Raw genomic sequence first — 12,129 nt, 5'->3', positions numbered from 1 at the left:
TAATTCTTAGGTCCAGCCACAGACCCTAACAGGGTAGAGAATTTTTCCTCCCCTGCAGAGTTGAACTTTATAGAAAGGGTACAATTCAGATTTTAGGAAAGAAGGAAAGAAATCAGGCAGTGACATGAAGACTGGTAAGGAAAGCAGAAAGCACACAGTAGGTTTAGAGGATGGTGAAGAAACCAGTCTGGTCAGAGTATCGCTTTTCTATAAAGAACATAAACTTGAAAAGGCAGAGTATGATGAGATTCTGAAGAGTTCAGATTAAGAAATGTGAACTTCAGTCAGCAGGAAAGAGTACTTCTGGAAAATTTTTACACAGATACATATAAACATTCCCTAAAAGTACACACAGATTAGACAACTTGAGAAAATTACTTGCTGAACCTAATACATTATGTATGACAAAGTTAAAATAAAACTCGTTTTCTTTAGGCAGAGAGAGTACCTAGAAAACACACACACACACACACACACACACAATTCTGACCATTCACTAATCTGTTAAGATTTCATTCTTCTAAGCTTCTTGAATTAGGACTTCTCATGACAAAATGCTGACTTCTGATTACTAAGGATTTTATCACACAACGTGCATGAATCATTCTTGATTTTTCTTCTTTGCTTGTCTTTCCCATTCTTGAATATTTCATTACTTCAACATCAGCATGCAGGAAAAAGAGGGAAAGGACTAAAACAAAATCTACGGATTTTTGAAATACAGTCAGGGCATGATGTAAAGAATATAAAACTTCAAGTTCCGATTCCCATTACTAATAGTTTGATTTCAAAGAAGTCATTCAGTCTCACGGTGTCTCAAATGTTCTCACCTACTTTCTTACATACTTGAAAGGTTACTGCATTCAAAATATCACAAAAAAGTGGTCTAAAAACTAACTACCAGGTATGTACTAAAAACTAACCCCCATGGTATGTACATTTTTTAGACACAATGCACGTTGCACACTTAATAGACTACGGTATAGTGTAAACATAACTTTTATATGCACTGGAAAGCAAAAACAAAAAATTCATGTGACTCGCTTTACTGCAGTCTTCTGGAACCAAACCCACAATATCTCCAAGGTATGCCTTTACTTGCCATACAAATTATATCATTAAGGGTTCAATGAGTGGAGTAAGAGTGAGATTACTGGCTAAACCAAGGTTTAAAAACCACCTGTGAGGGCTTCCCTGGTGGCGCAGTGGTTGAGAGTCCGCCTGCTGATGCAGGGGACACAGGTTCGTGCCCCGGTCCGGGAAGATCCCACGTGCCGCGGAGCGGCTGGGCCTGTAAGCCATGGCCGCTGAGCCTGCGCTCCGCAACAGGAGAGGCCACAACAGGGAGAGGTCCAAGCAAAAAAAAAAAAAACCACCTGTGAGCAATAAGTGTTCTCTCAATGCTCTATGTTACCCTAAATTGGTATTACCCTACTAGCTGATACAATTCCTAAATATAACCACACTTCACCTGGTTAGAAAATACTCAAAGGAAGGGGAACACCTGACATACTATGCCCCCAAAAACCAAAGGGTAACTCAAATCCATTTTTAACTCTCTGTAGAGTCCTATACGACTCCAAAATGTAAAGCATTCTAATAATCCTAAACAAAATGCGTTTGAAATCACAGCTCAGTACAAAAGGTGAGTATGAACTATAACCACCTACAGGCTAAACTATGAACTTAGAGAACTCTGAATCCGGAAAATTGTAGGATAGATACATTTAATTATATTCTAGTTGAATATCAGACTTGTTTACAGAGATGTTGCTTGGTAACAAAAGCTGTGCTTTAACAACCCACTCAGTTTTAGATCTACTCAAGTATTTTATGCTCATAGTCTGAAAACATTATGAACTATATACTACTGATATGAGAAACTAAGGACAAGTTTCTTGTTATCCTAGACATCTTGGAGATTTTACTGAAATAGTTTCATCGTTACAACTAATGTGACCAAAGGCTTTTAAAATACTTGACAGTGGTTATTTTTAAGAGCTAAGTACCCATTTTTTTGGCCAAAGTTGGACACTAAGGATACATCAAAACGTCCATGAGAGCCCAGCATGCATTCACATATTCTAACGTTATCTTTGTAATGACAGCCAACACCACTGTTAGAATTGTCTTCAGGGTCAACGAAAATGGCAGCTTATTTTTTTTCACAAATGAAACTGGAGGTACCACACGTTTAGCCAGCTTTTAAACTAAGGCTACCCAAGCACCACTGGAGTTCATCAAAAAGCCCCACAGAGTTTCACGTGCATTTAATCGGCTACAGAACATTCTCCCAGCCTACTTTTCTAACACCCGCTCCACTTGCTTTACGGGAAAAATAAAAGAAGAATTCAAGGGCAAGTTGTAAAGAAAAAAGCCATGAGCATTCCAAACCACGGACAAGACAGCGTTACGTACCAGACTCACACTCGGACCTTGCACCGTGCGCACAGAAAACTTAACAGTGACCGGTGGTCCGGCCGCACTCGCCAGGTGGACACCTCCACTGCTCCAGCCACGGGCGCCTATGGCACTCTTCCCGCCGGGGCACTGGGGCCACGGGAGACGGTCCCGCACGCGGGGTGCAGGCCCAGCCCGTCACGCCTGGCGAGGTCTCGGCGGCCGCTCGCGGCGCAGGCTGAAGAGCAGGAGCCGGAGGGCCAAGCGCGCCCCTCGGGCTCCCGACCCCTGGAAATGTGGGTTATCCCGAGAGCGCTCCGAAGGCGAAAAGGGCAGCGGCGGCAATGGAGAAAAACCCCGCTCCTCCTCGGTGGACTGGCCTTCTCTGGGGTGCGGCGCCGGAGCCGAAGTCCGACTAGGAAACCACCCCGAGTCCGCCGCCCGCCACCCTTCAAATCCCGCAGAGCGGGCTGAGTCCCGAGACCTAAGGGCGCGCGAAGCAGGAAGTCCCGCCCCCACGTCGACGTCACCGACGCCGCGGACGCCGGGCAGAGGCAGTTAAGAGGGAGGCGGCGAGCTAGCCGAGGCTGGGATAGTGGCCAACTGTAGTGGGAACGGCGGGGCCGGGTTGGCGCTCCGAGAGGCCTCTTGGGGCCGCGGAGATCCCTAGAGCCGAAGGGAACGCACAGTCCGGGGCCCGGCACTTGCCTCAGGGAGCCAGAGTGACGCGCGCAGTTGAGCGGGAAGCCGCTCCCCCTTCGCCTCCTCCCCAAGCAACGTCTCGGTGGTTTCTCCCAGTTTCGCTTCTCCTGCGCTCCACTGGCTCTTCCGACACTTTTTCTTCCCTGAGGGCACTGATAGTGGTCCTGCCGCCACCCCCGCCTGCCTTCGTGCCCGACCGTGCAGACGGAATGAGTCTCGAAGTTTCCTGCCTACAGCGTCGGCCATGGGGCCTGGGCCCACGAGTGGGGAGCCGGCGCAGCTTACCAGGCGGAAACGGCCAGGTCAGGAATAGAGGCCCATGCGCGAGTCCTTCCCCGCACCGCACGCTCCAAATCTCAAAACGTGTTAGCTCGAGTACAGGGCCCACTGGTCTCAGTGGTATCAATGAACTATATGTTACAAATCATTGGTCAGTGGGAAAAAGATTATCTGAGGAATTACTAAACGCTGGGGACCGGCTTTACATCTGTTTCATTTGTTTAATACCAGATGACAAGAATTTAAATGTAAAGAATGAAACCATAAAAATATTACAAGAAAATCTAGGTGACTATAATCTTGAGCTGAGAAAGGCCTTTTCTAAGTATGAAGCAATAACCAGAAACCATTAAAGAAAAAACTCGATAAAAATTAACCACATAAAGATTATTATCTACACACAAAGATTATTATCTAACTAATGGAATATAAATTTGTATCATGTGGAAAAAGAAGGAAAAGTATTCCTAATACACAAAAAGCTCATAGAATATCAATTTTAAAACTTAACACAATAAATAAAATTGGCAAAGGATATCAGTAGGACATTCTTAAACCAAGAAAAACAAACTTCTAATTAACAAATGAAAAGATGTTCAACTTGCAAACATCCTTTTTGTCTATCGGTGTAGATAGTGAGGTGGGGATACAATTACTGTCATGCCTAACTGGTGTGACCCTGAAATTGGTACACCGTTAATTACCAAAATTTAACAAAATAATTAGGCTTTGCCCCAGCAAACTCATTTTCTAGTCATGCGCTCTAAAGAAAATAAAAAGAAAACAGATTTAGGAGGATGTTCCTCACCCCCTTTTTTATAATAGGTGCTTATGGAAACAATGTAAGTACCATCACTAGGACACTAGTTAAATATGGTACCTACATACAATGAAATACCCTTGAGCCGTTAAAAACGATGATGTAAATCTCTATATTTACACAAAAATATGTCCACAGCATATAGGTTTCTTTTCCCCCCTGAAAAGCAGAATACAGTTGAGCACGAACAGTGCTTCCCCCAAACATGAGTATGCATGTGTATATATGTGAATGTAAATACAAAAAGATCAGGAAGGATGTCAGCCAAAATGCAAGTGATTTTTATTTTATCTTTTGACCTTTTCTATCTTGTTTGACTTTTGTATAATGAATATATCATTTTTACAAAAACAAAATTGTTTTAATTAAAGATGCCAGTGAAAAAGGGCCAGTTTACTACAGACCCTCACAGGTGGATAACCAATGTGAAGTAATTATATTTGGGATCTAAGTCTCAGCTTTTTAAGTGTCCACAGATTTGGTTACATTAATTTACCTAGAGTTGGACAAACTTTTGTCATTTGGACGTCCTGATCTGACTCCCAGATTGGACTGGGTATCCTTCCTGTGTGCTCTCTCTATGCCTCTCATGGCATTTGCCACACTGAACTATAATTCCCTCTTTCTGTCACTAGACTGTTTACTCCTACCACACACACACGTCCTTTTTCTGCCATGTTATGTGCTTATTTTCCCCTGATTCCTTTTCTGTCATCTACTTTATTTTTCTGTGCATAAGTTTTCATTTTAATGTAATTACACAGATATTAAAGGGATAATTTCAACAACTTTATGCCAAAAAATTTAACTTAAGTGAAATGGACACATCAAAGTCTAATAATAACACAAATATGAATTCCAGCTGCTTCAAATCGTGATATTTACATTGCTAGTGTGAGTGTAAAATTTAGGGCAGTGAAAATATTCTGTATGAAATTGTAATGATGGATTATGTTATTATACATTTGTCCAAACCCAGAGAATGTACAACACCAAGACTGAATCCTAAGGTTAATTATGGATTTTGGGTGATTAGATGTGTCAGTGTCAGTTCAGCCTTGGTAAAAGAAATGCACCATTCTGGTGAATGATGTTGATAATGGGGGAGGATACACATGTGTAGAGTGGGAGGTATATGGGAAATCTCTGTACCTTCAACTCAATTTTGTTGTAAACCTAAAACTGCTCTTTTAAAGTCTTTTTAAAAAATGAACATCTAAGATGTGTGCATTTTATTCTATGTTAATTATACCACAATAAAATATATATTTTAAAGTGCTGATAAAGATGATTCCTTTCTGTTAACTGAAATACCAATGTCTGCTAACAAGGTCACTTAATTCCTTATATCAAGATATCTGAGAAATCTAACTAGTAATCATAAAGTTGTTAGGTGCACCCATATTCAGAGCAAAGGAAAGTATATGGTCCTGAGGGGTAAATCCAAACTGCAGAAAAGCTTGATAAGCTATCAAGCAACAACAAATGTGTTTGTTTACCATGGCAGATAAATGAAAGAAATAACTGCTATAAAAATGAAGGCTTTGATATCATGGAGCTAATAAATTTGCATTACACATACAAGAGTGGAATAATGGGGTCCTCGGGAACCTAATAGGAAATTGTTTTATAAGTTTAAATTTTAAATGAAAGAAAGTGAGGACATGCGGAGTATTTGATTAAGAAAGAGTGATTTAGGATATGGGAATTCTTTTGATAAAAAGAAGGCATTCCAGTATTGCTTTTCACATTTAATACTTTGTTGCCAAAGCCAGAAATAATGTAAGAAGAATAAGCTTGTATTTCAGAATGTCAAGGAAAAAAAGTTATATGTCGTATGGCTCAGTGGTAGACAGAACTATTTTTGTCTTCTTAAAATTTCACATACCTTCTCATTTTCTCATCTCTCCTTTCCTATTTCTCTTTCATCATTCTACTTTTCTTTTCCTTCTTGTTCTCTTTCATCCTATTCATTTTTTCTCTTTTTCCTCCTTTAGATCAGGATTTTAACTTTAGTTTCACGATTGACCTCCTAAGGAGTCATTTCAGGCATTTTTATCCTAATTTTCCCCCCCTACCCACTATGAGATCTTAAACCACAGATATCCTGTATATCTGTTTATGTACTGTGGCTCTTTGGAGGGCCACAAACCATTGTAATAACTAAGGTTTTTTGCCCATTGAGAATGCATGCTCCAGATAATAAGCTCTTTGAGGGGAAGGATCATGTTCTGTTTACTACGGTATGTTCTCTGCTTAACATATAATGCTTGGGACATAGTAGGCAATAAATAAATATTTTAGATGAATATTTATTGAATTAAAAGTGAAAATGATCTCTGCTACAAACTTATGGGTCAACTAAACTAAAATTCTTCGATCTTTTTCAGACAGTGCTACATACTACTGACTACTCCACAATGCCTCCACATTCCAAGAATGTCTTCCTGAGACTATATGCTTGTGACTTGATAGAAACTTGGAAAGCGTGGAAAGCACTCTAATCACAAAAGCAGTACTTTTGTAGCCAATTCCAAGAGCGGGTTACTTATACAGGAGCTAATTTCATCTATCATAAATGATTTTTCTCCCTAGCTTCAGTTTCAGAAGGTGATCATTTCCTAAATTTTTCTTTAAATTCTGTGGCTATACAGCCTCTTTGGTACTTAAAACCCACTATTGAGGTTTATCAGTTTCAGCTGAGGTCCAAGAATTAGATTAGAGAATGAAAAGAAGGGGAAGACACTGTAGGAGAGGGAGAAAAGAAATAGAGAAGTCATTAAACTTTTCTGTTTCTTAATTGTTTTACATGTAAGAGCTCTTCTAGCTCTAAAATTTTGATCATGATGATTATGCTCTAAGTGGTTCTCAATAGAAGCATTTTGGCAGTCTGTCAAGGTGTCATTAGTTACCTCAAGATTGGGGGGACAGTGCTACCAGCATTTGTGGGTAAGGCCAGGGATGCTAAACATCCTGCAATACATGGGACTTTGTTCAGATCAGGTCCTTGGAAAAGTAGATGCCAAGACAAATTAGGTGTGCAAGAGATTTACTGGGGGAAAATAACTGTTAAGAAAAAAGGAGAGGGCTTCCCTGGTGGCGCAGTGGTTGAGAGTCCGCCTGCCGAGGCAGGGGACACAGGTTCGTGCCCCGGTCCGGGAAGATCCCACATGCCGCGGAGCGGCTGGGCCTGTGAGCCATGGCCGCTGAGCCTGCGCGTCCAGAGCCTGTGCTCCGCAACGGGGAGGCCACAACAGTGAGAGGCCCGCGTACTGCAAAAAAAAAAAAACTGGTATGCAAACCCTGATAAGATGGTTACTTAAAAAAAAAAAAGAAGTAAAAAAAGAGAAAAGGAGAGAGGAAGTAGTAGGCCAGGAGTGCCTTCAGACTGATGCAGTTCTGCTACCCATGAAACGAGCGAGAGAAGGAAGCAAGGACAGGTAGGAAGAGCCTCAGACTGCCATTCGGCTCTGAAAAGTCTTGGCCAGACCAGTGAGGAGTCTTAGAACAAAGACTGACCATTTGAAGGGTCCCAATTTGGGCAGGCCTGGCCTGGCTCTAACACACCTGCTGTGCTCAGTCTTTTTTTTTTTTTAATTAATTTTATTTTTGGCCGAGTTGGGTCTTCGTTGCCGCACACGGGCTTTCTCCAGTTGCAAGGAGCGGGGGCTACTCTTCATTGCGGTGCTCAGGCTTCTCATTGCGGTGGCTTCTCTTTGTTGGAGCGAAAGCTTAGAAGAAGGAGGTTATTGGGACAAACTATATCCCCATTACTCAGTTGGTCTCAGGGACGTAACTGCTACGCATCTTCCTCCTCCTCCATTATCCAGTTCAAAATCTACTATTCTTTACCTGTCACCTCCACAGGTCTTAGTAGCTTACCTGGGTAATGACCCAAATGCTCTCTTTAATGAGAACGTATATTTACTGGTAATTAGACACTTCTCAGGCTGGGATTGCTGCACATGTCCTTCCACAGTTCCAATTAAGTATCAATAAACTTCCAAATGGATCACATGGAGTCCACATATATTTTTCCTTCCCATTATATGAAAGCAGCCCCTCCTCTTCCTGTTGGTCCAGGTCAGTTACTCTTGCCAAGATGGGGACTCCTCTTCTTGCCCGCTGGTGCCTGGACACAGAGTTCAAAGTGCCCAAACAGTAGCCATAGCTATTACTTCAATGGAACCCTTGTGTTCCCTGACAAAAATGCACTCCCTTTGGGGACCAAGACTTCTAAACCTGCAAAGCCCAGAGTTTTGGGAACAGGAAGCACAAAGTCTCTCAATGACTCAATGAGGTGTTAAGTGGGGCCACTTCTGCTCCCTCCCCTGGACTCATATATTCTTCCTATTAGGGGCAGTGTCATTCAGAGGTCTCTGATTTAATGTATATACTGCATCCTGAAGGATGGCCCTCCATCCTTGCAGAATACTGCCTCTAAACTGGCAGCTTACCTGCACCTTCAGTAGGTTGTCCAGTGCTCTTATCAGGCTAGCAGCTTCTGGATAGTGTAATAGGTGATACAACCAGTAGATGCCTTGGTCATGAGCTCATACTCAAATCACCTTTACTGTGAAGTGGTTCCCCTTTTCTGATGCTATGTTGAGCTGGATCTCATGCCAGTGGATCTGGCCTTCTGTAAGCTCCTAGATAGTGGTACAGCTGAGGCTGTGCAGGCAAAAAAGGCAAACCCATAACCAGCAGAGGCATTTATCCCTATGACAGTGAACCAGTGGTCACTCTAGAATGGAAAGGGCTCAGTATTGTTGACTTGCCACCAAATGGCTGCTTTATCTCCTCAAATAATAGTGCCATATCAGGGACTCCGTGTTGGTCTCTGTTGCTGGCAAGCTAGACCTTCAAAGGCAGAAGTAGCTCAACTTGGCCTTGGTAAGTGAGAATTCATGTTGTTGGGCTCATGTGTAGCTTCTATATCTGCAAACATGGCCATTCCATTCATGTGCCCACTGTGCCAGTTCTGGGGTAGGCCATGACAACACGTGGCTGACATCAACTGGTAGAATCTTTTCGTCTACTTGGTTGTTTCATTCCTTTTCCATAGTTAATGCTTTCTGGTCAGAATGAATATAAGACACAAAAATCTTCACTCTTAGGCCCACTCTGTTTGACCACATGCCTCTACTCCAGACCTCCCTCTCTCCAATCTAGGCATCTGTATAAATTCTCACCACCAGTCACTTCCTCTTCCACTCAAAGCAGATGACCAGCTATACTGCTTGAAGCTCTGCCCTTTAGGTAGCTTTTCTCTCTCCACCGTCTTTTAGGGACACCACTGAATGTGGTGTAATGAGCTGCCATCCATTTTTCAGGTCCCACCCATATACCAAGCCAACCCATTCATAATCAAGCTTGAGTTTTTTTCTCCTCCCTCAGCTGGTCAAATATGACCCCCTATGTAGCCATACAGCCTGAGCATGGGGTACTGGTGCAAGCATAGTGGGTGATACGGGGGTCTGGACTACTAGCTCATGTTGTTTACTCATGCCTTCCCGTCCTATTGGAGTTTGATTGTGAATGCATCATTTCCACATTATGATGAGCTGCTGCCGGGCCCATCAGCTTTATGACTGGGCATATCTGACAGAACTCAGTTCATGATGGGTACTTCCAGACACATGATAACTTGTTGCCCCATAGTCAAGCTTTCTGGCTCTACTAGGGCCCAGTCCCATGCCAGGGGCGGTTTTTTGAAAGGAGTAAAGTCCTCTGCTGCAGATGGCATCGCCTTGCTCTAAAATCCCAGGGGCCTATATTGTGATCTCCCACTGGGACTTGCTGTAAGTCCACACTGACTGCTGCAGAGCCCAATGCTGTTCCAGGCTGCACAGAACTGTCACCCAGGATATGAGCCAGAGCAATATTCCTAGGTGTGGAATTCATGCTTCCAGAACCCAAAGAGGCCCATCAGATATCGTGCTTCATTATAGTAGGTGACGCAAGATATAAAAATGTGTCTTTTACTCTGGAGGGGATGTCTCCATGTGCCACTGACTACTGGACCTCTAAAAACCTTACAGAAGTGGCAGATCACTGAGTCTTCTTAAGGTTTATCTCTTACCCTCTGGATGCATGTATCTTACCAAGGCCTCTAGTATACAAGCCACCTCTTGCTCGTCCTACCCATCAGTGTATTATTGGTATAACATATCAATGTGACATTCTGCAGGATGTCCAGACAGTCCAGATCCCTTCATACTATATTAAAATAGAGGATAGAAGAGTTAACATAGTCCTTGGACAAAACTGGAAATAAATATCTCTTCCACATCAATGTAAATTACTTCTTATCCTTATTTCTGATTGGAATATAAAAGAATGCATTCACCAAATCAATGGCCACATACCATGTACCTGAGGGCTTATTAATCTGCTCTAGCAATGATAACATGTCCAACACATCTTGAATTGGAACTACTACTTGGCTAAGCTTGCTGTGGTACTCTACATTCACTGGGATCCAGAGTGGCACTAAACACCACCATCTCCTCTGGGACACAATGTAAGTTTTCATTATCTTAGCTGGGCTGAGGGACAATTTTAAAGGCTTCCAGTTGGTCCTCCTTACTATGATAGCTCTTATCTAACAGCCTAATGACCCAATACGTCAACTGCTAAGTATGTCTATTGCAATTATATACTCAGGGACCAGGGGAATGACTGGCAGGTGAGTCTGCAGACCCAGTGAATTCTCTGTACACCAGATTTTAGCTAGGACTCTATTAACTGCTTGTGTAAGCCCCAGCTCTAACAGGAGGCCATGATGACATTTTGGGTCTCCAGTTACCGAAGTCTACTCAGAACCTAGCTCCAAAGCTCCTTGAAATGACTGGGCATTGCCCTTTCCCCATCATAAATGCCTTAAGTAAATACCCTGGGTCCCTTTGGGGAATGACTGAAGGAATCATTACAATAGAGTATACTTTACACAATGCTGCAGAGTTCTTCTCCTAGCGACACAGCCACTTCTTTAGTTAGTCGATTCCAGATCAGAAAATTGGCTCTAATTCAGGAACTGAGCAACAAACATATTGTGCCTTTTGATTGAGGTGACAGCCCTTAGCCTCCTGCACCTCCATTCTGTTTTGTTGGCTGTGCTGGGTTTCCGTTGTGGCGCACGCACTCTTCGTTGTGGGCTTCTCTCTAGTTGCAGTGCGTGGGCTTCTCTAGTTCTGGCATGTAGGCTGCAGAGTGCGCAGGCTCAGTAGTTGAGGTGCGCAATCTCTCTCTAGTTGTGGCATGCAGGCTCCAGAGTGCACAGGCTCAGTAGTTGTGGCGTGTGGGCTCTCTAGTTGTGGCACACAGGCTCTAGAGCAGGGGTCCCCAACCCTGGGCCATGGACTGGTACCAGTCCATGGCCTGTTAGGAACCAGGCTGCACAGCAGGACATGAGTGGTGGGCAAGTGAGCGAAGCTTCACCTGTGTTTACAGCCGCTCCCCATCGCGCACATTACTGCCTGAGCTGCGCCTCCTGTCAGACCAGCAGCAGCATTAGATTCTCATAGGAGCATGAACCCTACTGTGAACTGTGCACGCGAGGGATCTAGGCTGTGTGCTCCTTATGAGAATCTAATGCCTGATGATCTGAGGTGGAGCTGAGGCAGTGATGCTAGCACTGGGGAGTGGCTGCAAATACAGATGATCATTAGCAGAGAGGTCTGACTGCACAGAGACCATAATAAATCAACTGCTTGCAGACTCATATCAAAACCCTAACAGTGAGTGCCAAGTGCAAACAAGCTCAGGGCTCCCACTGATTCTGCATTATGGTGAGTTGTATAATTATTTCATTATATATTACAATGTAATAATAATAGAAATAAAGTACACAATAAATGTAATGTGCTAGAATCATCCCCAAACCATCCCCCCCGACCCCTGATCCATGGAAAAATTGTCTTCCATGA

The sequence above is a fragment of the Phocoena phocoena genome, chromosome 11 (genome assembly GCF_963924675.1).
Source record: "Phocoena phocoena chromosome 11, mPhoPho1.1, whole genome shotgun sequence".
NCBI lineage: Eukaryota > Metazoa > Chordata > Mammalia > Artiodactyla > Phocoenidae > Phocoena > Phocoena phocoena.
Note: the sequence above shows the minus strand (reverse complement) of the source record.